The sequence below is a fragment of the Rattus norvegicus genome, chromosome 1 (assembly GCF_036323735.1).
Source record: "Rattus norvegicus strain BN/NHsdMcwi chromosome 1, GRCr8, whole genome shotgun sequence".
Lineage (NCBI taxonomy): Eukaryota > Metazoa > Chordata > Mammalia > Rodentia > Muridae > Rattus > Rattus norvegicus.
In genome coordinates this window covers 37,500,893-37,523,462 of record NC_086019.1, presented here as the reverse complement: position 1 = coordinate 37,523,462, position 22,570 = coordinate 37,500,893, and the positions used below count along the sequence as shown (strand labels likewise).

Here is a 22,570-nt window from a genome sequence, read left to right as displayed (position 1 = left end):
CATCAAGGAGAAAGGGAGCCAGGAGGCAAAAGCTTTTCAAAGAGACTTTCTGTTTTCAGTTTCCAGCACAGCTGTTCACTCTCCCCCCGCCCCATCCTCCAGTTTGATATGTTTTAAATCCTCTAAAGATTAGTAACGATGGCCGTAATTGTCTTCTAAGGAACCAACTAATGCAGGCACTCAAAACATAACATATACTAACAACAAATCCTGACAATACGTTTATAAATGAAAATCAGAGACTTGGGGGTGAAATAAGTTGCCTTAGCATGGCCAAGATTCAAACTTGACAACAACGCTCCTACCCTAACTATTACTCTATACTCTGTTAAACACGAAGTGTTTTCTTCCCTCCTGAACTATTTCTCCAAACAACTCCTGAACCTGCAGAAAATGTCCCAGCAGAACCAGAAGGTCCTCTTTGCTAGGTTAATGTTTTTGTCAAAACACTGACAGAAAAACTGTGAAGTTGAAATGCTGTGGAGAGAGGTGTGACCACTTCCTCCTGGCAGAGATCATTGAGCAGGGAGAGGGGGAGATAGGTGTGGGGGAGGATGACTCTAGGTTCAGTTTCCCAGTCCATCAGGGTGGATGAAAAGTTGTTCCCTCTGGGCATTCCCCTGCCTTCTTCCTGCTACCTTTAGTGCTAGTGAGTCACAGAACCAGGATAAGGTGGTTCAGGGGAGGTGAAGGCCACAGCTGTGGGGACAAGAACCAGAACTAATAGCAGACACAGGTATCTATATCATGTTCTCTCCCGAAGGCTCTTCAGCATGTTTGCCTAAGCCTGCAAATCTAACTACTACAGTCAAAACTAAATGGCTGTACCCTCCATCCTGCAATGCCTATGAAGCCTCGACATGGCTCACCTTCTCTGAACTTGCAAACCAAAATTTTTCATTACACTTGGGAGGAGAGCTGGCTGTATAATCCAGGCTGGGCTAGAATTCTCTATATGGCCCAGGCTACTCTTGAACCTAGACAATCTTTCTGTCGCAGCCTGCCCCAGCCTGCCCGAGCCTGCCCCATCATGCCCTAGCCTACCCTAGCCTGCCCCAGCCTGCCCTAGCCTGCCCCACCCTGCCCGGTACAGGGATGGGCCTAGGTGAATGACCATGTCTAGTTTGTCAACTCTGCTATATTTTCTTTAAACAAAACCGCAAATGCCCAGTTTTTCAATGCACTTGCCTTGAGCTTTAGAACTCACGTGGTCCTCCAGTCCTACCACATACCTCCCTCCACTCAGGGGTGGCATGTGACTAGACTCGGGGTAATTAGGAAGGATTTCTCCTTCCAAAGGAGCGACAGGAACATCTGGCTCTGAAGGCACTGGATAGGACTGGGTGTTTCTGTTCCCAAGGTCTTTCCTGCCTGGAGTTAGGAAAGCTGCATCTCCCTGTTGAGGAGCTGGGGTTCTGGTGCCCATTGGATCCAAAAGCAATGCTGGGTCCTTGAAATCCAGGACCTCTACCTTTCCCACAGGTGGCCCCTGTTTGATTTGATGGACCAAAGAAGCCGATTCTGTTTCCCGGTATGATGGCCAGTTACCAGGGGCTGGGTGTGGCAAAGGAGAAGCGTGATCAGAATCTGGAGACATGGTGCCAACATCCACACAGCTCAGGTTAGCCTTTGATTTGAAAGACACATCAATACATCCATTCTGCTGTGGTCTCCCCTGGTTCAATTGGTGGTTAGTCTACATCCTCTCCATTCTCACTGTAATAACTGAAACTGTCCTCAGTACAGATCTCCAGGGCTGCAGCATGGTTGAACGAGTGCTCCAGCACTGAGGAGTAGGCTGTGGAATGGGCACCTCTGACCGTGGCTGGCCAGACATTGTCCAGGGCCAGCCTGCTGCTGATGTGAAAAGCCCACACCCCAGGAATCCCCAGGTTGCGCAGTCTAAGAACAGAGGAAAGAGTGGATTATAACCAGTCCATTCATCCTCCTTCAGAATTTATTTTGAAATCAAAAGACTAACGATCAAAGTCAAACTTTGCCTGCTATGTCAAAAAGAAGCAAAGCTTCTAAGTAACTGAGATAAATACCATACAGGAACTTTGTTATGAGCTGCCTTTTGTCTGGCATTGTGTATGGAACACTAAGTCATCAGGTTATATGTCTGCTCCAGAAGGCCAAATCAAATATTCTGTCAAAACCTGGCTGTCTTGAGAGCAAACATGGAATGCAAGAATATTTTATGCTTTCTCTACGTGAATGAAAACTTAAATCGCACTCAAGCTTACTTAAGCTTACAATCCCTAAAACACTTAAATAGTACTGATTTCTACAAGCCATGCCTACACCAGTGCTTATCAGTCTTCACTGGGCTCTGCAAGATAGGGGTGGTAGCTGTGCTAGATCTTAGTGAGGAAAAAGTTGGTTTTGAGAGGTTTCTAATCTTCAGATCATACAGCCAAAAGTTGGCAAAGCCAGGGCAAGAATTTCATGCTAACAAAAAACTTTGTCTTCCAAACATCTCTGTGTACTGTGATTCACATGGACTAATGTATTAATGACAGAGGATGATAGATCTATCAGTACTTTTTAATGATTTTTGAGCAAAAGTTCAACATGGGTGAGATACAAATGTATTAATCAAAATGAGGCTCAGTATTTGGGAACAGATCTTCATTTTCTCTGTAGAGTAGACCATGAACCCCTCTTAGTTCCCAAGAATCTCTTTTCTTAGAGGAGTCTCACCAGATAGTCCCAGCTATCCTGAAACTCAAGATCTTCTGCTGGGATGTGGCACTGCTCTTGCCAGCTCAGTCACCTACTATCTCAGTGTCAATGGCACGCTTGCTGTGAAGAGGACAGCTATGTGTAAGACGACTCCTAACCCTAAGAGAAAGCTCGGGTTAGGAAGGCTCTGGAAGGCTGAAGGAACGCCCATTCAGAGCCTGCCCGAAATATGGCCCATATATATACACCCACCGAACTAGATAAGATGGATGAAACAAAGAAGTGCAGGCTGACAGGAACTGGATGTAGATCTCTCCTGAGAGACACAGCCAGAATATGGCAAATACATAGGTGAATGCCAGCAGCAAACCACTGAACCGAGAATGGGACCTCCCCATTGAAGGAATCTGAGAAAGGACTGAAAGAGCTTGAAGGGGCTTGAGACCCCATATGAACAAAAATGCCAACCAACCAGAGCTTCAGGTGACTAAGTCACTACCCAAAGACTGACCCTGGGCTCCAACTGCATAGGTAACAATGAATAGCCTAGTAAGGGCACCAGTGGAAGGGGAATCCCTTCATCCTGCCAAGACTGAATCTCCAGTGAACGTGATGGTTGGGGGGAGGGCGGTAATGGGGGGAGGATGGGGAGTGGAACACCCATATAGAGTGGGAGGGGAAAGATGTTAGGGGGATGTTGGCCTGGAAACCAGGAAAGGGAATAACAGTTGAAATGTAAATAAAAAATACCCAATTTAATAAACATGGAGAAAAAAAAAGACTCTGGAAAGCGGGACCTAGTCAATGATATCAATCCTGTGTTTGCACGAAATACCAAAGCTCAAATTATCCCAGACTATGTAATTTCCTCAAAAGTCAACAATCAAGAATGAGAGGGAATGGCTAAAAAGAAGTATTAAGATCCACTGAATCATATAACAAGATCTTTGTTCACTGGGGCAAGTATTCATCATTCTAGTCTAGGTTTCTACTGCAATAATGAAGAGAGTTGAGGTTCTCTTCAGTTCTCTTTCTCTCTCTCATTCTGTGCACTCTCCACTAGCCGCTACCTCTACCCAAGTGTATTCATGATACTCTACTGTACTGGCTGGATTTCGTCACCCTGATGCAGACCTGAGAAGAGACTGCCTCAATCACACAGGCCTGAAGGCAAGTGTGGGGGAGGGGCGTTTTCTTGGTTAATGATTGGTGGGAGGAAGAGCAATTCACTATGGGTGATACCACCCTAGGATACCATCTCTGGCTGTGTAAGAAATCAGGCTGAGTAACACAGAGGAACCAAGCCAATAATAATGTTCCTCCATGGCTTCTGCTCCAGTTCCTGCCTCCTTCTAGGTTCCTATCTTGCTTTAGTTCCTGCCTTGGCTCCCCTAATACACTGTGTGACCCAGGACAGTAAACCAAATAAACCCAAGTCAGGTCAGTGTTCGTCCCTTCTGTGATTTGCTATATTCAATTGCTAAGGTTTCTTTTCATTTTTTTGAGACACAGTCGCATGTAGCTGAGGATATCCTTGAGTTTCTACTCCTCCTGCCTGCACCTCCCAAACACTGGGATGCCAGCTGTGATACTAAACCCTGTTTGTGTGGCACCAAGGTCAAAACTCTGGGCTTTGTGTCCGCAAGGCAAGTGTTCTACCAGCAGAGCTTCAACTCTTGCCCTCAGTTGGTACTTATAGAAATTAGGGTTGCAAATAAAACACACCACAGAAGACAAAACTCCAGGCTGATAAAATGACTCAGCAGGGAAAGCCACTTATCTAAAAAAGCTGAGAGCTATACCCAGAATCCACGTGGTAGTGGGAGAGCACAAACTCTGACAAACTGGATTCCCACCCAGACACCTCCCCACCAGCTGCCTCCAACCCCCAACTCCCACACAGTAATGTAATTTTAAAAACTGAAACCAATCAGTAAGAAGAGACCCTGGAGCCCCAGCCCATCCCACAGCAGGGGTATTGCAGCTGGGAAACCTCTTGAGTTTGGAAGTGGACAGCTTCAAAGCTTCAAAGAGTAGGAAAATACAAATCATGCAAGAGTGGAGCTAAATAAATGCCTTCTAATGAGACATAAATCAATATCCTGGCGTTTGCCACAGTGCCTGGTGGGAATCTAAACAGTTAATTTACCCTCCACACTGAGGTCATTTTGAATGCTCACACATAGAATTTGTCTCCTAGAAAGAAAAACTGTATCACAAAACAGAACAGCCATGCTGGCCTGCCTGTGACTAATCCTTTCCCAGGAACTACTCTCTTCTCTACCTGAATATGCATATGTTCCAGAAGAGGCCTGCAAACATGAATAATGTATGACCTCTGTTGGAGGAAGAAATTCCAGGACTAGGAAAATGTTCTTCTCCTTGGAGGGATACAACAAAGCATCCAGAGGGAGCTAGGATCATGATCCTGAGCTACTTTGTTTACAAATGTTGTCCTCAATGCTGGGCATGTGTGATGCAATGTTTCAACCCTTAAGACAATGATAATGACAGAATCTGGAGGAAAGAAGCCTAGGAGACAGTGTTAAGTATGGAAACACTGAATGGGAGGCAAAACCCATGCTGAAAGGGGAGGTAGCAGAGTTGTCACTCAGAGTAGTGGTAGGATAATTCTGACTTGCATTTTATGTTATTCCATTGTCTGTAGTTTGTCTCATTTTATTAAGCGTGAGGCACACCAAATCTGTCAATCACTCTGGTCATGTCTCACGCTGCTCCTTTCTGGCACACCCCTGTGTCTTAAAAATCGTAGTATTTCAAGCACTCAGCCCTCCTTCCAAGGGGCTCTAGGTACAACCTGGGGAGAGAGAGTCTTTAAGCTAGAGGGTAAGAGGTTAGAGGAGAAAGGATACAGGCCAACTGCCAAGTCTGTTCTAGAGTCTAGACTACACAGCGGGTGAGATGGAGACCAAGACCCTGTACGGATCACAGAACAGAAGGGGACACTTGTATGTAGAGCCCTTGGAAATAGGGCTGAGTGTTTTAAATACTATGATTTTTAAAGGCAGATCCCCTGGACACCAACAGCATCTGGGAAGGACCAAGAATCACAGAGTATTAGAATGAGAATTGGTACCTGCATAGCCATAACAAGCTGCTGTGCATGTGCATGTGTGTGCCTGTGTGTCTGTGCCTGTGTGTGTGTGCAAAAAGCATGTGAGGAGAAAGTTGTGTTTCCCTACAAGAGCCATAAAGGCCTTCATACACGTGCTCACACACATGCATGCGCATGCACATGCACGTACACACACACACACACACACACACACACACACACACACGCACACACACACACAAACACTGTCATCCATTCACTCCGGTTCTTCACTGTCTCCTTTGATGCTTTCCAGAAATATCAAAATTGCGGGAGAGTAGCAGAATGAACTGTAACTGGAGTGACTGATAAAATGAACCAAAATACAAACAACCAGGTATCATGAAATCCAAGTAAGAAACACCCTATCTACTCTGCATAAGAGATCACCCCTGTATCCATACTTCAGAGCTGTATTGACTATGGCTCGGCCATTTAACTCTGATATAAGCACCTTTCATAATTTCGGTAAGACTATTTGTAAAACTGGGAAGATAGTTATACTTACCGCCCATAAGTTGAGAGAGTTTTAATTAAGATAATATCTGCAAGTGTTTTATCACAATGCTCTGCAGATAAAGTGATCAGCAAATTTTTGCCCTGTCATTCTATCTGCGCACGATCTAGTTTTAGTTTGACTGAGAAGCAACTAAGGGAAGCCACAAAGTAACTCCTATGGGCTAAGCTGGTATTGCAGAATACAAAGACAAAAGAGCCCACCTGAAGTCAATAGTCTCATAGGAGCACCAACTGGACAGACACCTGCAGAATAGCCTACTGCAGCACTAGCAGAATAACCCACTGGGGAGACTAAGAAATGGATTTGTCTCTGGCAACGCTGTGGGTAAACCAATCAGCACGATTTCAGGTGATGATGCCAGGAGAAACCTGAGACGACTAAAAGCATCATCTACCTCCCCACCATTATAGTACTCATAATTTAATCCTTAACAATACCTGTTTGAAAGACTGAATCATGATGCCTCCTCTCTAGAAATCATTAACTTGAAAAGCTTCCACTGAGGCAGTTAGTTATGACTGGATATTTTTGTGTAGCCCCAAGAACAATGTTTTTCACAGCAAGCCCCAGTAGTTCTGCAAAAACATATAATCACTGCTGGTTCTGGTTTCTATGCCTGACAGATAGTGCAGGAAAAAGAAAGAATCTTTTACATCTTGGAGAGCCTGAAGCTCCAGAGGTCCAGCTTAGCTCTTGGTTTTGAACCAGCGCCTTTCTTAGAAGCCACCAAAGGTTATTATCAAATGGTTTCTGGCCACTAGAGACAGTGTCCCTCCTAATGTCCTTTCAGTGCATAGCACAGTCACACACTCCACATTACTCACGGGTAGAGATTCTTCACAGACTGCTCACTGTTAGTCAGGCTGAAATACAGGGCTTTTCTCTTCAGGTCATCTGCTTCCCCTTGGCAGAAGCCCACCTTAGCAGGAAGCTTCAGCTGGACACTGTAGGATTCTTTGGGGCGAGTTCCAAAAACTGAAGACCATTGGCAGGATAGAGAAAGAGGACATAGGAATCACATTCATCGGATGCCAGAACAGCCTGGAGAGTGTTCAGCTGTGGACAAAAAGGAATTGCAGACACCCTTAAACAAAGAAATAAACAAAAGAAGAAAATCAGAACACAGGTAAGGTGTTCCAACAAGGGGGCAGAGGCCAGATCCTTTTTAGGATTTCCCCATGTTGGTTTTGAACATAATCTCTTTAGAATCCCCTCTTCAAATTACAAATATAATTTTGTAAACCATGTGTCATTTTTTTAAATCTTTTCTACCAATTCAGATCAATAGTTAAATAATGCATAAATGAAACACTGGTTTAAAATCTTTAGGATTGCAGGGAAGAGGATGAAGAAGAACTAACTAACACTAAGGATATTTGAAAAAGCCATATGAAGGGGCAGAGAGACAGACAGTTAAGGGCACAGGCTGCTCTTCCAGAGGTCCTGGGTTCAATTCCCAGCGCCTACTCACCCATGGTAACTCACCCCTGCTTGTAACTTCAGTTCCAGGACTTCTGACAGCCTCACACAGACATACAAGTAGGTAAAACATCCACGAACATTAAAATACAAAAGCCATATGAAAAGCTACCTGCCAACTTACAATGAACGTTTAAAGGGAATTGACTTATAAGGTGGGTAATTCTCCTTCCATTGGCTACAAGTTCTCAAAAAGGCCAGAGCCAGATGTAGGACACCTCGCTCTCAAGTTGTTGGTCGAGGATGTCACAGAGATGATACCAGAGTTGTCAATTCTCATTGCTCAGGGCTACCCATCAGAATGTGATGGTAAGATCCTATAGTTGATAACACCACACAAGTAGGTCAAAGAACTTGAAGAAATCTCACAGACCTGCCTGCACAGTACTTAGCAGGAAGCTTCCACCCTTGCTAGCTACCCTTTATGATGCTAGAAGATGCTATGCAGACTATTCTCACTCCACTGTGACTACTCAGGGCTATATAACAAAAGCCCTGGCAGGATGTCCTCATGGGTGTGCCATGAATGGCAGGAATGTTATGAGGATCATCAATCACTTTCTGGGTGGATTGAAGGTCTGCACTACAAGAGGAAACTTTTGCCTGGCATTGTAAATCTGGTCAAGAAACCATGGCGGAGAGGCTCATAAACCCGGGGAGTGAACCATAACTACTATTTTCTTAAATGGATATATACTATCAAACTATACCAGTTACAAGCTCATAGATTAACACAGCTCTCGGTGGTCATTGGGGGAGGATCTTCATACAGTGGATGGTAGTTAATACACATTCATAACTAGTCCGAACTCTCTGTGGAGAGCTCAGCCACAGATGCTCCCACCATATCAAGTTCCCTCAACGCTCAGGGAATATTGGAAAGAAAAGAGGTGGAAAGAGTTTAAGAGCCAAAGGTCGGAAGGAATTGGGTCAAAACAATGACATGTGCTCATGATATAGCCGTTGAACTCCCAAACTCAGTGCAGTTGGTGTCCAGCAGAAGAGCAAACCACTCAACATTCCAGCACGGATGTGGTAGGGCACTGAAGCCCCTGCCTGCAGCTGAGAAGATTCTGACAGTTGAGAACTGCTAGGGGAAGGTTTTCTTTAGGGGTGTGGTCCCTAGTGAGTGCACCATGCTGCAGTGGTGGCCCCTCACCCATGAGTAGGCTTCACTGTATTCAAGGGATTCTTAGAACAAATACAGGGGTGAAGTGGATATACTGAAATATACTGTATCAATGTATGAAATTCTCAACAAATAACATTAAAACACTGTATTTAAAAGTGTTAAGGTTGTAAGCTTCTCCAGTCCAAACTCTTTTGAGAGTTCTGGACAAGGAACAAAATTGACTTGCTCATTCCTGTACCCTCAGTTTTTATTTTGTGTCTCAACAGCTTTCACATCCATATATCATATTAGCATCCATGCATGCACCCACCCATGCATCCATCCATCTATGCATCCATCCATCCGTGCATTCAACCATCCATGCATCCATCCATTTATGCATCTATCTAGCAGGCATCCAGCAAGCCATGCATCCATCCATCTATGCATCCATCCATCCATCCATCCATCCATCCATCCATCCATCCATCTATGCATCCAGTCAGCATGCATCCAGCCAGCCAGCTATGCATCCATCCATCCATGCATCCAACATCCATGCATCCAGCAAGACATGCATCCATCCATCTATGCATCCACCCATTGCCTACTGCAGGCAACACTCAGTCAGGAAGCAGCTGATCAAAAGTCATCCTTACTGATCTCACAGCCAAACTCCCTTTCCTCTTCAATCTCTTTACAACACGAGTTATCTTGTCACATTGCAGATGAAGAAAGAGACCCAGGGGCTTGCTTAAGGTCGGGCAATGATTAATGGTGGAAGCCAGGCAGACCCAACAGCTCATCCCCTGCAATAGACAGTCATCTGAACTCTAACAACCAAGCCATTCCAGGACACATGATCTGACCCAATCTCCCTTCCCTGGCTCAGCTCCACTAAGCCCTCCACACAGTGTTTAAGGGTCCCCACTCCTACTAAGTGCTTTGATGCTGTGTTCATATTTCCCTGCAGCAAGAAAATCCTAACCAGCAAGCACTGCCTCCTGGGGGTCGAGGACTGTGATTCCCTGTGGAACCCCTTCCATCCTTCAGCACCCACTTTGTTGGTTTTCCAGTATGTATTTGGCTCCTGTTGGTTGTCTGGTTTGGCTTTGGCCTCCACTCACTAAACCATCTGAATATTAATTCATCGGGGTTGGGTACCCGCTAAACCACATTATGTTTGATGCTGCAGTCAGGACAGAGCCAAAAAACTATGCCCCAAGAGCCTGAATTATAGGAGAGGAAAACAGCCAGGAGTGGAATTTTAGGAGAGTGACTGCGGACAGGCATGGTGGCAGAGGCCACAGAAAAAGGAGAGTGTCCAGGACATCAGAGTGGGAGTGGGGGTGGGGGAGCATCACAGTGGCAGCCAATGAATGAAGATAAACACTGTGGGAGCCAAAGCAGACCTAGATGAGAGTTGGAGTCTGAATTAACACCAGGGTGACTGTGGAATTACTCCATGATATTTCGTTTACTGAGTTTCAAAGGGACCTTTTCTGCCATTACCACCTTCTTCCACCAAAGAATTAGTTAAGGGATGCTCCACTGTCTTAGACGCTGTAGTTGGCTTCTCTCACTAGATCATATATGTTTTACAATTTAATAGGGAACTGGGGAGACATTTCTCTTACAAATACTCGCTTTATAAACAAGGTGGATGACAAGAAGGAAAAGAAATCACTTATTGGTATCATTACCTCTTCATTTTGCTAAACAAGACAAACTGACACAGCAAGAACCTCAAAACTGAATACAAGGAATGAATGTGTCCTTCTGTTCTTTTCTGTCTTGTTCTAGAACATCTCAAATGTCACTTTTACCTTTCTGACACATAATGCTAAAGTACAGCTTTGAGGTTTGGGTAATAAGACAAAGAAATGCAGATATTAATATGGTTTCAAGAAAAAAAAAACCCCTGTAGCTCCTCTGTATTCTCTAAATGGAAGAGTCTACTTACTTTCCTTGTTTTTCAAAAAAAAAAGTTCATGAATTCAGTCCCCACATTCTACATTTGTTGCAGCTGTCGTCCTCAATTATGTCATCAGCGGGACTTGACCCTAGCCCAGAAAGGTCAAAACCTCTAAGTTTCCAACTCAGGTACACGCAGAACATGCGTCATCCATCATCAGTCAGGGTAGGGCCAGAGGCTGCCAAAGAAAGTTCAAGTAGGAGATGAAAAGCCGAACTAATAATCCCATCCTTAAATAACCAATTGTGGAGGCTCCTGATACGATGGCCACAATCAACATCACAAGATAAGGGAGAACCAAGGTTCTAAATTTAGAGAAATTCCCTATGATAAGGGCTGTCTACATGTGGAGATCAGAAGGCAGTGGGGAGGATCTGGGAAGAAGTGAGGAGGCTGTGATGGGACAGCCTGACTTTTAACCTGGAGACGTGCACATGTAGTGCCTTACTTGTTCTATGTCATTTCTGTGTCACCTTTTGGCGAAGCAGTCACTTCAGATGGCAAGTTTTTCATTTCCTCATCTCCACTAAAACAGGCAAATAACTTCCTTTTAATATAGTTTATGATCCCAAAGTACATTCCGGAAGAGTTGACCTGCTTGAAATCTGCCACACATGAACCCCTTGTCAGGGCTACAGACTTCCACACAGAATCGCTAAGAGGTCACTTTATAGACCCTGAAGAGCCCCTCCTTAGAGACATGTTCTGTCTGACTCTTTTCCAAAGGGAAAGGCCCTCACATTTCCAGATACAAGTTTTCCAAGAGTCCTCCACACAGGTTCTGAAGGTAAGCCCTCAGCTGCACTGCCAAAACCTGTACAAGAGTCATGGCCTCCCAACTTCCCCAAAGAGAAAGAGAGAGTGCCAGCTAGGAGAGGAGCTCGCCACAGGGTGGGGAGCAGTGCAAAGAGGATCAGGTCAGAGTTGCCCAGCTGCAAGGTCTCCAGTTTCCTGTTCAGAGAGAAAACCAGAAGGCTTCTCAAACATACCATCCAACAAGGGTAAAACATCAACCAGCAGAATGTCATCTTTACAACAAGGGATTTGTCTATCCAGCCTTACCAAAATGATAACAAAATAAGAAATGAGGTGATTCCTTCCTGGGGGACAAAGTTCAATGCTCAGTCTTCCTTAAGGACACATTCTCTGGAGGTATAAGGCCACTGATTCTGGCCTCCGATGTTTGGTGTGAACACCAACCACCACTTTGTATGTTATTTTTTCCCCATTCCCATGGGGACACTGATGTGCTTAGGGTGTTCCAAATTCACCCCGCCCGGTACTGCAGAGTCAAGAGAATGCCTAATGCTTTCATGATGGCATAGTGTATCCTCCTTCATATGTAGTCTTCAAGGACACCTAAGCAGTTTTCTTCAACCCATTTTCATATATCTAGTTATTCTCTATCCTCTCTGTCTTCACTGACATGTGGTAAATTACACACATACCCTTTCTGTGGACTCTAGCTCCATTAATTAAAAGCTCCAGCTAAATCCAAAGTTCTTGATCAACAACCGTCACCTCTGCACCAACTCAACACCCACCATTCCATGTTAAAGCGTCCAGGGACCAGCTGTGATGCATACTATTAGCTGTCAATCTGACGGTATCTACAACCATCCAGGAAATAGTCACCAGGCATGTCTCTGATAAAGTATCTTGATTAGATTAATTAAGAAGGGAAGACCCACCCTAAATATAGACACCACCATTCCCTGGGCTCAGGCTTGCACTGCATACAAAGAAAAAAGGAAGCTTAGAAACAACACCCATCTTTCTCTGCTTCCTGACCACAGATACAATGTTTCCATCCTTTTCTGAAGCAACCTCCATGCTCCCATCCTTCTCCCAGGATGCAGCCCAGACTAAGGAAAGCTCTCCTACCACTCACACTCAGTTCCCATTCCTGTGGTCCTTCCAACCCAAATGAAATTCCTCATCAACAAAAACCTTTGACATACTATCTAACTGAGTTCTAGATAATACCCTCCTCCCCAGTGAGAACACAACAGCCTTCCCCTGACACCAAAAACACACAGAGCAACAACGAAACAACAACAACAACAACAACAACAACAAAAAACAACAAAAAAACAAAAAACAAAACAAAAAAAATACGGTACTCATCATTACTCAGATCTTCCGGCCATAACCTCTTTGCTCTATGAAGTGACAGTTTAAGAAATCTCAGATTAACTAAATGAACAAACACTTTATTTGTTCATTTTTTTAATGTAGTTGCACCATGCCATTCTTGCATGCCAGGTAGAACACTCTGTCATACCCAATGTGAACATCCTGGAGGGAATGAAGAGAGCAGAAACATTTCACACTGTAAAGATATTATTCCTCTGATGTCATTTCCAGTGCCTAATATTGATATTACCATACCAGATGTAAGAAAACTATGTAGAGATCACAGAATCTTCCAGGCAAAGGAGATTGGTGTGTGCCAAAATCTACCTCAAATATAAAAAAAAAAAATCTATCAAAGCAAGAGTTCAATCCAGGGCCTTCAAAGTATTCAGAAGGGCCCTCCACAGCAGTAATTGAAAACACATCCTGTGCTCAAAACCTCCTCGAATGGAACAAGTCCTGAAGCCCATTCAGCCTATGGCAATATCTGAAGAACAATATGGATGTTTGGAAAAGTTAAAAGACAAGAAAGCCACAGAATTTTCCCCACCAAATTCCCCTACAGAAAGATAAGAAAAACAAAGGGGAAAAACCCAAAACAGTAATTTGGAAAGCCCTCCATTTGAAAAGTACTTATAGAGAGGGCCAGAGAAGGCTCAAAAGGTAAATAAATCCCTTGCCTTGAAATCCGAGTTCAGTTCCAGGAACCCATGTAAAAGGAGAGAACTGGTACCGGGAGGATCTCCTCCCAATCTCTGCATGTGCACACATAAATCATACAAAACCACATACCATACATGTCCTACACACAGACCATACACACACCCCACATATATATCATGCACACCCATGTGGCCTCAATGCAGTATGCACATACCGTACAAACACCACAAACTCACACACAACCTGCACACACCATATGCATATAAACACACCATACAGACACACACAAGCACACACATCATGCACATAAACGCATCATACACATAAACCATACATAGATAACACATCACACACACATATACAAACACACACATAATGCACAAATGCAGACATACATACACATCATGAACATGCAGACACACAATTTCATATACAGCATAAACAGATTATTTACATACACACACAATACATAGACATACATATTCACATGTAGCACATAAACATATACATACACATACATGCACACACACACACAGAGAATAACATGAAATAAAAAAACCAAGTCCTTACATGAAGGAGTTCTACCACAAGACCGTTACATGGCAGGAACAACACATTGCCTTGGTTAATTCTCATGACAACCCTAAGAAATCAGCACTACCATGTCAATCTACAGCTTAGAAAATGAAGACTGAGGGCTTGTGTCTTCCAAGACCACTGCTGCAAGTGTTTTCTGCCTTGTGCCTGACTACACAAGTACCTGCAAGGTGTCATGAAAGAATTACTGTGCCTATGGGTGTTGCTCATTCATGAAGGACTTACTTAGCTAACCTTCATGAGGACTTGTGTTCAAGTCCCAGAACTGCAAAATTGAAGGAAGAGCTGGGAAAATGGCTCAGTGTGAGGAGTTGCTATTCAAGCATGAGGACCTAAGTTTGATCCCTAGAATACACACTGAACAAAAACAGTCATGGTGTCTGTCAGTCCCAGATCTGTAGTCCCACAGGAAGGAAGGGCAGCTCCTCGAGCCTCGTCACCCAGCAATCAATCCTAGATTAGCTGCTGAGTACTGGGTCAGAGGGAGGTGTGCCTGAAAATGATTTGAAAGGGAGCTGGATAGAGTGCTCAGCAGGTTAAAGGCGCTTACCTCAGAAGCCTGATAACCAGAGTTCAATTCCCAGACCCCATGAAGGAGAATTAGCAGAGAGCTGACTCTGAAGTTGTGCTGTGACTACCACAGTGTCAAAGCATGCACATGTAGGCAGAACAAATAAATAATTTTTAAAAGGTGGAGAGTGCCTAAGGAATGACACTCAAAGTTCTTCTCTGGTCTGCACACACATGCATCTCCACAAAATGTGAGCCATGCATGAATGTCTGTGTGTGCCTGCACGTGCGCCCACATGCGCAGGCATACACACAGACACAGGTACAGCATGCACGGACACCAAAAGGAAACTGTCAAAGACCGTTTCTAATGAAATATTGCTAATGAAATGAGAATCCTAAGTAGTAAACTCATCTCTCTGGGGCTATAACCTTCATGTCAAATAAACACTAAAACACTTGGCACCCACTGCAGCCTCAAGACCCCGGAGCCTCAGTGCAAATGCTTCCTGCTCTAAATTTTGTTTTTGTTTGTTTGTTTTTTCTGTTGCAAGAGGCTAGCTAATTCAGCTGAATTTTCCTTGGGAGCAGCAGAGCAGTAATTTCAAAGTGAGGTTATCATCAGAAGCATCCTTCACAGAAACTTCACTCCAGTTCACACTTCCTTTGAATATGGCTCCAAGAACTGTCCTAGCACCAAAGCCGCAATGAACACTAAAACACTAACCTTATTTATTAGATGTCTTCAGAAAAAGCACAGCGATTGTTACTGTAACTACTTATATGATTCGTGTACAGAAAATGGGTCTTGCATGAAAAGTGTAAGAAAGGGGAAAAGTATGTCTTCTAAGGTGACTTTGCCTCACTTAAGGCAGATTTGGAAATTATTTTTTCTTCTGTGATATAAACAGTAATTACTGTACTTATCCTGTGGGACTGTGTTGAGAAGACAGTATAAAACAGTCCTGCAGGAAGGTAAGGAGAGGTGGGGCAGAGGGATGGCTCCCTGGTTGAGATAGATCATTGGCTCTTCCTCCAGAGGACCTATGTTCATTTCCCAGCACTCACATGACAGCTCACAACTGTAGGTAATCCGGTCCAGGGTATTCCACGGGAACTGCATGCAACAGTGTGTAGGCATATGACCCATGTGCATAAACACAATTTTAAAAATTTAAAGAGAAGTCTGATGGTGTGAACAAACAGACTATTTAACAGTTGTCTAAGTAGTTTGCCCTTCGACCCTTACTAAGTTCACCAGAAAGACTGTGGCTCAGCCTGCACTCTGGGTTCAGTTCCCATCAAATGGGTAGGTTGTAATGCTGCACAACCACTATCTCAGCACAGGTCAGTCAGGTCAAAGGATCAGAGATTCAAGATCATCCTCCATTATGAGGTTTGAGGCCAATCTGAGATGCATGGCGGGAGTGGGGGGATCAAAAGCAAAACAAAAGGAACAACATAAACGTCAGACTCCCCCAACTTCAAATCGTTCAAGGCTGCCTACTTCCAGGAACCAATTGCAGTCCTCAGAGGGGACAACGTCTGTACCCTTGAGTGCTCCTGCATCAGATCCCAACACGCTGCTCTTCTGAAAGACACTGTGTCTGCCCTGCCCCTAGTACATTAACCTCCAGTGCACAGGCTGATACATGCTCTACCTTCTATCCTGGAGATATTGCTTGCTCACTGAAACCTACCCAAATGGAATCCCTGAATCAGGATGGGTTAGGAGGAAGCTCTAGCTGGAGAGTCTACCATATTACCACAACAAAATGTTATCAATGGTGTTCCTACTAAATGTAAGAGAGGCCTTTCAGAGTAAGAGCATTCTGCTTAGAGTCTATGTCTATTTCAGTGCCGATATAAGGAAACTGTGTAAAAATAGTTTCTGAATTAACATACTGACTATGTTTAGATAGAGATTATATATGATATATATGACTCTCTGCATATATAACCCTACGCCTAACCCTAACCCCTAGCTCCTAACCCTAACCCTGTGACATAAAGTTTTTTTAACATTACAGGAGAAGCTGGGAAGGCAGCACACCCTATGAAGTGCTTGCTGTGCATGCATGAAGTCCTGAATTGAATGGCAGCACCCAGATGAAAAGCAGGTCGTGGCAGCACACTTATAATCTCTGCTCTGGAGAGAAAAACAAGCAGATCCCTAGGGCTCACTGGCCAGCAAGCCTAGCCTAACTGGGGAGCCCCAGGTCCCAGAGAGACCCTGAGTAGAAAGACAACATGGCTCTCAAGCAAAGACATTTAAAATTGACCTCTGGTTCACACATGCATATGCACACATGTGCATGCACACCCACACTCTCACTCATAAATGAAAAATTTTTAAAAAAGACCGTAATAGAAATATTAGAATTGGCGACCTAGTTGCTTGTATTAGAAAAGTTTATTTTTTTTCACTATAAGCTTGTTATACATGATATTAGATAAACGTTTTAAAAAGAATATATGAATGAATGACTGAGCGAATGAAACTTAACAGTGGGGACTGTCTTCTCTAGCCCTCTAGCTGGCTGGCCTGCCCCAAGGAGGCAGTGTTTGAGTTGAAGGTATTCTGTTGAACTGTAATTGAGATGTCAAACCCAAGGCAATACAAGGCTAGTCAGTAAACAAAACTGGATGTTAACCTGTCAAGTAAAAAACTGTAGCTCCAAACAAAGTTTATTTCTCCGTCTCTGCTGGTGCAGGCTTTAGGAAAACATGTCTCTTCCTTTAAGTTCACAGAACAAACACAGCCACTGTCAGTGACAGGAACAATGGGCAAGCTCTTAGGGAAGACATCACTTCTGTAGTTCAGAGGCTCTAGGGGAGTTAAAGCAAACACAGATTTGCTCAAGGTCTATGGCATTTTACACCCAGGTGGAATTTCACAAGAGGACTCTGTCTCTACCTACACCGGGAATGAGGCCATTTACCCTCACCCACCCATACCCATTTCACATGTTGCCAAGACCAAAGCCAGAGCAGAGTTGGTGTTTTCTCCAGGGAGACTGCAAAGCAGGCTCCTGCAGACAGAAGTATGTAAACTGTTACAAAGGCAATGTGGAGAAAGCTATAAGGAACTTACTAAGAAGTTCATGGCATGCTTGCTCACTTTCCTGTGATGTCAGCTAAGGCTGTGCAGTGTTTTGACACTTTAAAAAGTGTTGGCTTTGAAGAGGTGGCTCAGCAGTTAGGAGCACCTTGTAGTCCTTTCAGCATGCTAGCTCAAATCTCTGTATCCATTGTCAGTCAAGCAGTTCACAACTGCCTGTATGTAACAACTCCAGCTTCAGGGGGCCCAAGCCCTCTTCTGGCCCTACCAACACAAGCAGACACAGAGAAAGACAAACACACACACACACACACACACACACGAATAAAAAAACCTTATAAAGCATTTTATAGTATTGATTATAGTAAAAACGTCACGGGAGCAACTTAATGACCACTAGGAAGGGTGAGATTTTATATGGTTGTAATAAATGTTACAGAAATACACTGACCAGAGCATACTATACAGCAGAACAAGCAAGTGAAACAGTAATATGGGCACTGTGGGCCCACTGTTGTCAACGGCAACAATATGCTAAAGAAATAACTAGAAATGTACACACGAACCTACATGTTATTTTTGGTTTCTCCAGACAGGGTTTCTCTGTATTCTGTCCTGGAACTCACTTTGTAGACCAGGCTCGCCTAGAACTCACAGAGATCTGTTTGCCTCTCTGACTCTGCTGGGAATGAAGGGGAGTGACACCACACCCAGCTCATACAAAAAAAAAAAAAAAAAAAAAAAGTGTTCCTTTTTAAATTTCCCAAATTTTTACTTTTTTCGATGAATATATTATTAGAAATATTTGTGTACTTATAACTTATAGGTGATTCCAGAAAACAGAAAAAACCCTGTAAAGTGCCTTAAGTTCCCTCAGGGTCTTTGGTATCTGCACCTTACTCCCTCATTTTACTAAGCGATTTTCTTAGTGTTGAGGAGCGGAATCAAGGGAATGTCTCCTAGCCAATGCCTTAATTTCCGGTTCAAGCCCAACCCTCCTGTTTATTCAGCTGCAGAGTACCCCTCACTTACCTCTCCAGACCACGCAACCCCAAGCCTGTCCTCCTCCTAAGGGCCCACTTGCTCCCAGGTGGCCAGGAAGAAGTGGGTAGGGGAGAAGCTGGACCGGGTCAGCGGGAAGCCTGTGCACAGGTAGCAAGCAGCCAGACTCAGCCCAGCCCAAGAGGTGTCCTCCATACAGGATCCGGCCACTGCTGTGACTCGAGTGGATGTCAGCCAGGAATGGGGCGATGGCTGGGAAGCCAGTAGGAAAATCATCAACGACATATTAAGTCTCCCTGGGTAAGTCCTGGGTGGATATGATGCCATTGGTGCCCACCTACAATAAGACCACAGGGCGGTGAGACAGTTCAGCAGGTAAGGGCACTCTGCAGTCAAACCTGAGGACTTGAGTTTTAGGACCTGACAGAAGGTGGGATAAAAAAAAAAACCTGGTTGTTCTCTGCTCTTCACACGCATGAGGTGGCACGTGAATCCCGCCCCACATAAACGTTTTTAAAAGGGCAAAACAGTGGTCGCTCAAGTCCCAAGGGCAACCCCCAGTCGAACGCACCTACGGTCCGAGTTCTACTCGAGTCAAGAAGACTCCCTCCTCTTTGCAGGTTGAGATACATCCAGGGTAACAAACTCAACTTTGGCGACAGTCCTCAAGTGCACTGCGACCCACAGGTGTGGCCGCTCTCGAACCCGCTCATCTTTCTCCACCACTGCACACCGTGGGCGCCGTGTCCTTAATTAGATTGCTATGCCTGCATGCACAGCCTCCCACCGCCCCTAAACGCAAATCGCACCAGCCACCTCAACTTCATCTTCCTGCTTGGGAAGTCGAAGTAGAGGGGGACGGTTCCAGCTCTCCCTTGAAATGATCCTTATTCCTCCACAGTAGGGATCAAGAAGCTGCAGCGCCGCTGCTAAGCCTGGTCCCCAGCGGCGATGACAGTTAAACATGGAGGTTAGTTGCTCCACACCCTGGGAAGAAACTACGACCCCACACCAAGCCGCGCACCTCTGGGAGCTGAACTTACGTAGAGGTTGCTGAACTGGACACCGCAGAAGCGTAGAGGTACTGCTAGCTTCACAGCCGCAGAGCTTTCATCGTCGCCCTCCCGCGGCAGCCGGTCTCCCCACGATTCCCCTTAAGGAAAGAGCTCTTCAGGACGCAGAGCCCAAGGCTCCGGACAGCAGCACCAGCACCAGGAGCAGCGATAGCGGTGATGGCGGTGCCAGCCGCCTGACTGTCAGGTCCCAAGACGTGCTCACTCCTCCCTGGCTCTGCCCTCCACACCTCGAGTCTCTGCAGGCCACAGTGCCCGCCAGACGCTCACGCAGACCTTCGGTCCGCAATGAGGGCCCAACCACCGCACTGATTGGCTACAGGTCTCGGCCACTGACCAATCAGCGAGTCTGAGAAAGTTTGCCAGTGGCCACTAAAACTGGTTCTCATTAGGTTTTCTAAGACTGCTGTAGTTTGGTGGAGCAGCCAGCCTGGGAAGGTGAGACTGTTGGCCGGATCTGGTCTGGGCTGTTCCAACTACTCCTGGGCTACCCACAACTCTCCAGTATGGGTTATGGCTCTGCAGGAGGTGACCTCATGGGCTGGAGGGACACTAGGCGCGGGCAGCTGTAGGCTGTAAGCGACTGTGCACGCTAGGTTGGCAGAGCGAGGGAGGGTAATGAGATTACACACTGGAGTGTGCTCCCTGCCCTGGCGTCCTGTCCCGGGTACCCCGCTTGCAAGAGGCCAGGCCCTCTGATAGATTCAAAGGACCTTCATCTCTATCCTGGGACTGCTCCGCCCCACCCACATTTCCTGCTGAGAAGCATGGCTTTGTGAAAGGCTGACTCCCAAGTTCTATCCCCAATCACTGGCTAACCTTTGGGAGGACACTGCCACCCTCTGAAATGTCCTCCCCAGCTGTTTACCTTCCCTGGGGCAAACCACTCCAGCGCAGACTGTGGATCCCACTTTGTGTGACACCATTCAATTGGAGCCTGGAGTGAAGCTGCCTGGCCCCAGGGTGGGACAACTGAGTGTTTTCTCCCAAAGCCTGAGAGTAAAGGAACTGCACTAGCAGGAGGCCACAGAGTCCATAACCCCAGCTGCCCTGTAGGCCTGGAAAACCTCACAACCTGGAAAGCAGCTGCAACTGTGTTGGGGAATCCCTTCCACCATAAACATCCCCTCTGCTCTAAGCCTTGGGAGCCTGATGAGATTTTGTTACCATTTTATTATCAGGAGCGTGAAATTTCCCACATACAGCCAGTTTTCTCTCAGCTATGCCCACCCCCCACGGGCTGCTTAGAAGTAAAGGTAGTTTTTAAAAAGGCCTTAGAGATACTTTAAAGGACTCCCAAAACCAGCTTTCTCGTTGTGTTTATCCCAGCCATGTAATTCTTAATTATTTATATATTATTTAATATTTTTCTTTATTATTTGGCCCCAAGGGGCCAAATACTAAAATCCTTGAAGATACCAGACTGACAGACTCCGAATCAACACAACAGAAAAGGCCCAGAGCAGTTTGTCCCTGCAAGCTGGAGAGAGCTATGTTTTCTCCCTCAGAAAACAAACTGAAGCTTGCACTTTTTTTTTTCTCATTTGCCCCACTGTGACCAAGTATTTACATTTTGCTGAGGACAAAATGATGTCTCAGAGGCAGGAGGCGATTTGACTTGTCCAAAGTCACCTTATTTACTCTTCCACCCACCATACATTCTGCCTCTGGCTCAGTATCCCTCCATTCAGCATAACAATAGCTCTAACATTGACTGGAGGTCTAGCCTACAAATTAGAGGCAAACCAAAATCCAAGATGGAATCCCCACAGCTTGATTTCCTAGTGTTCTCTTTCTTGTATAAACCCCCATCCTCCCATGCACTCCTACTCTCCAACAACCCACCCCTGCCAACCTAAGAAGGATAGGCTTGCTTGTGAATTCTGACCAACAGAATGGGGCCATAGTGATCAGAATTCACTTCAATGGCCTTTCTGGCTTGCCAGTCAACACCATATCTCCACTGGTTCTGAGGAAGCCATAGACTGCATTAGGAGGGCAACACATAGTAAAGAACTCCAGAGATCCTCTGGTCACCAACCAGCAAGAACCAAACTCTGCCAAGAGACCTATATATAAATGAGCTTGTGGAGTCTTGAGATAGCACCACAATGCTGGTTGACTTTGGTTGCAGTCATGTGATAGACCCTTGAAGCAAGGGCCTCATTTAAGCCATAACACATTCTTAATTCATAATGACCCTGAGAATTACTAAATATGTGTTGTCTGAAGGCACTTCATTTGAGAGGAGTTGCTGGACATCAATAGATAACCAAATCAGGAGGACACTGTGCTAAGGAAACTAAGCTAATGGCAGGGAACAGCATGCAGCCAGATATGATATTAGAGAAGGAGCTAAGTGTTCTTCATCTTGATCTGAAGGCTGTCAGCAGAAGGGTTGAATCACACTTGCCAGACTTGTGCACATATGTGAGACCACAAAGCCTACCATCACAGTGACATACTTCTGCTAACAAGGCTACACATCCACCAAAAAGCCATAATTCCTAATAGTGTCACTTCTCAGTGTTCATTCAAACTACCACACTATCCATCTGTTTGTTTGTCAGCATCCATATTGTATGCATTAACTATCGATCATCTACAATCAATCTAGTAAACCATTGTATATAATTAGCCAGT

General features: G+C 45.0%; 1 long non-coding RNA gene across 11 annotated transcripts in view; it reads right to left on the bottom strand.

Moving 5' to 3' along the window:
- Positions 1-20,324, bottom strand: part of LOC681177 (similar to GTPase activating protein testicular GAP1) — a 106,047-nt gene extending 85,723 nt beyond the window's left edge. For 2 of the 11 annotated variants that reach the window (XR_010058925.1, XR_010058927.1), the window contains exons 1-3: positions 19,898-20,322; positions 18,885-19,191; positions 7,145-7,376 (exon numbers count right to left, since the gene is read on the bottom strand). This is a non-coding gene — a long non-coding RNA (similar to GTPase activating protein testicular GAP1). Of the gene's footprint in view, positions 1-7,144; positions 7,405-18,884; positions 19,192-19,897 lie in introns of all 11 variants that reach the window. The other 9 variants (XR_005497933.2, XR_010058922.1, XR_010058926.1 and 6 more) reach the window with 8 other exon arrangements.
- Between the last annotated feature and the right edge of the window lie 2,246 nt (positions 20,325-22,570).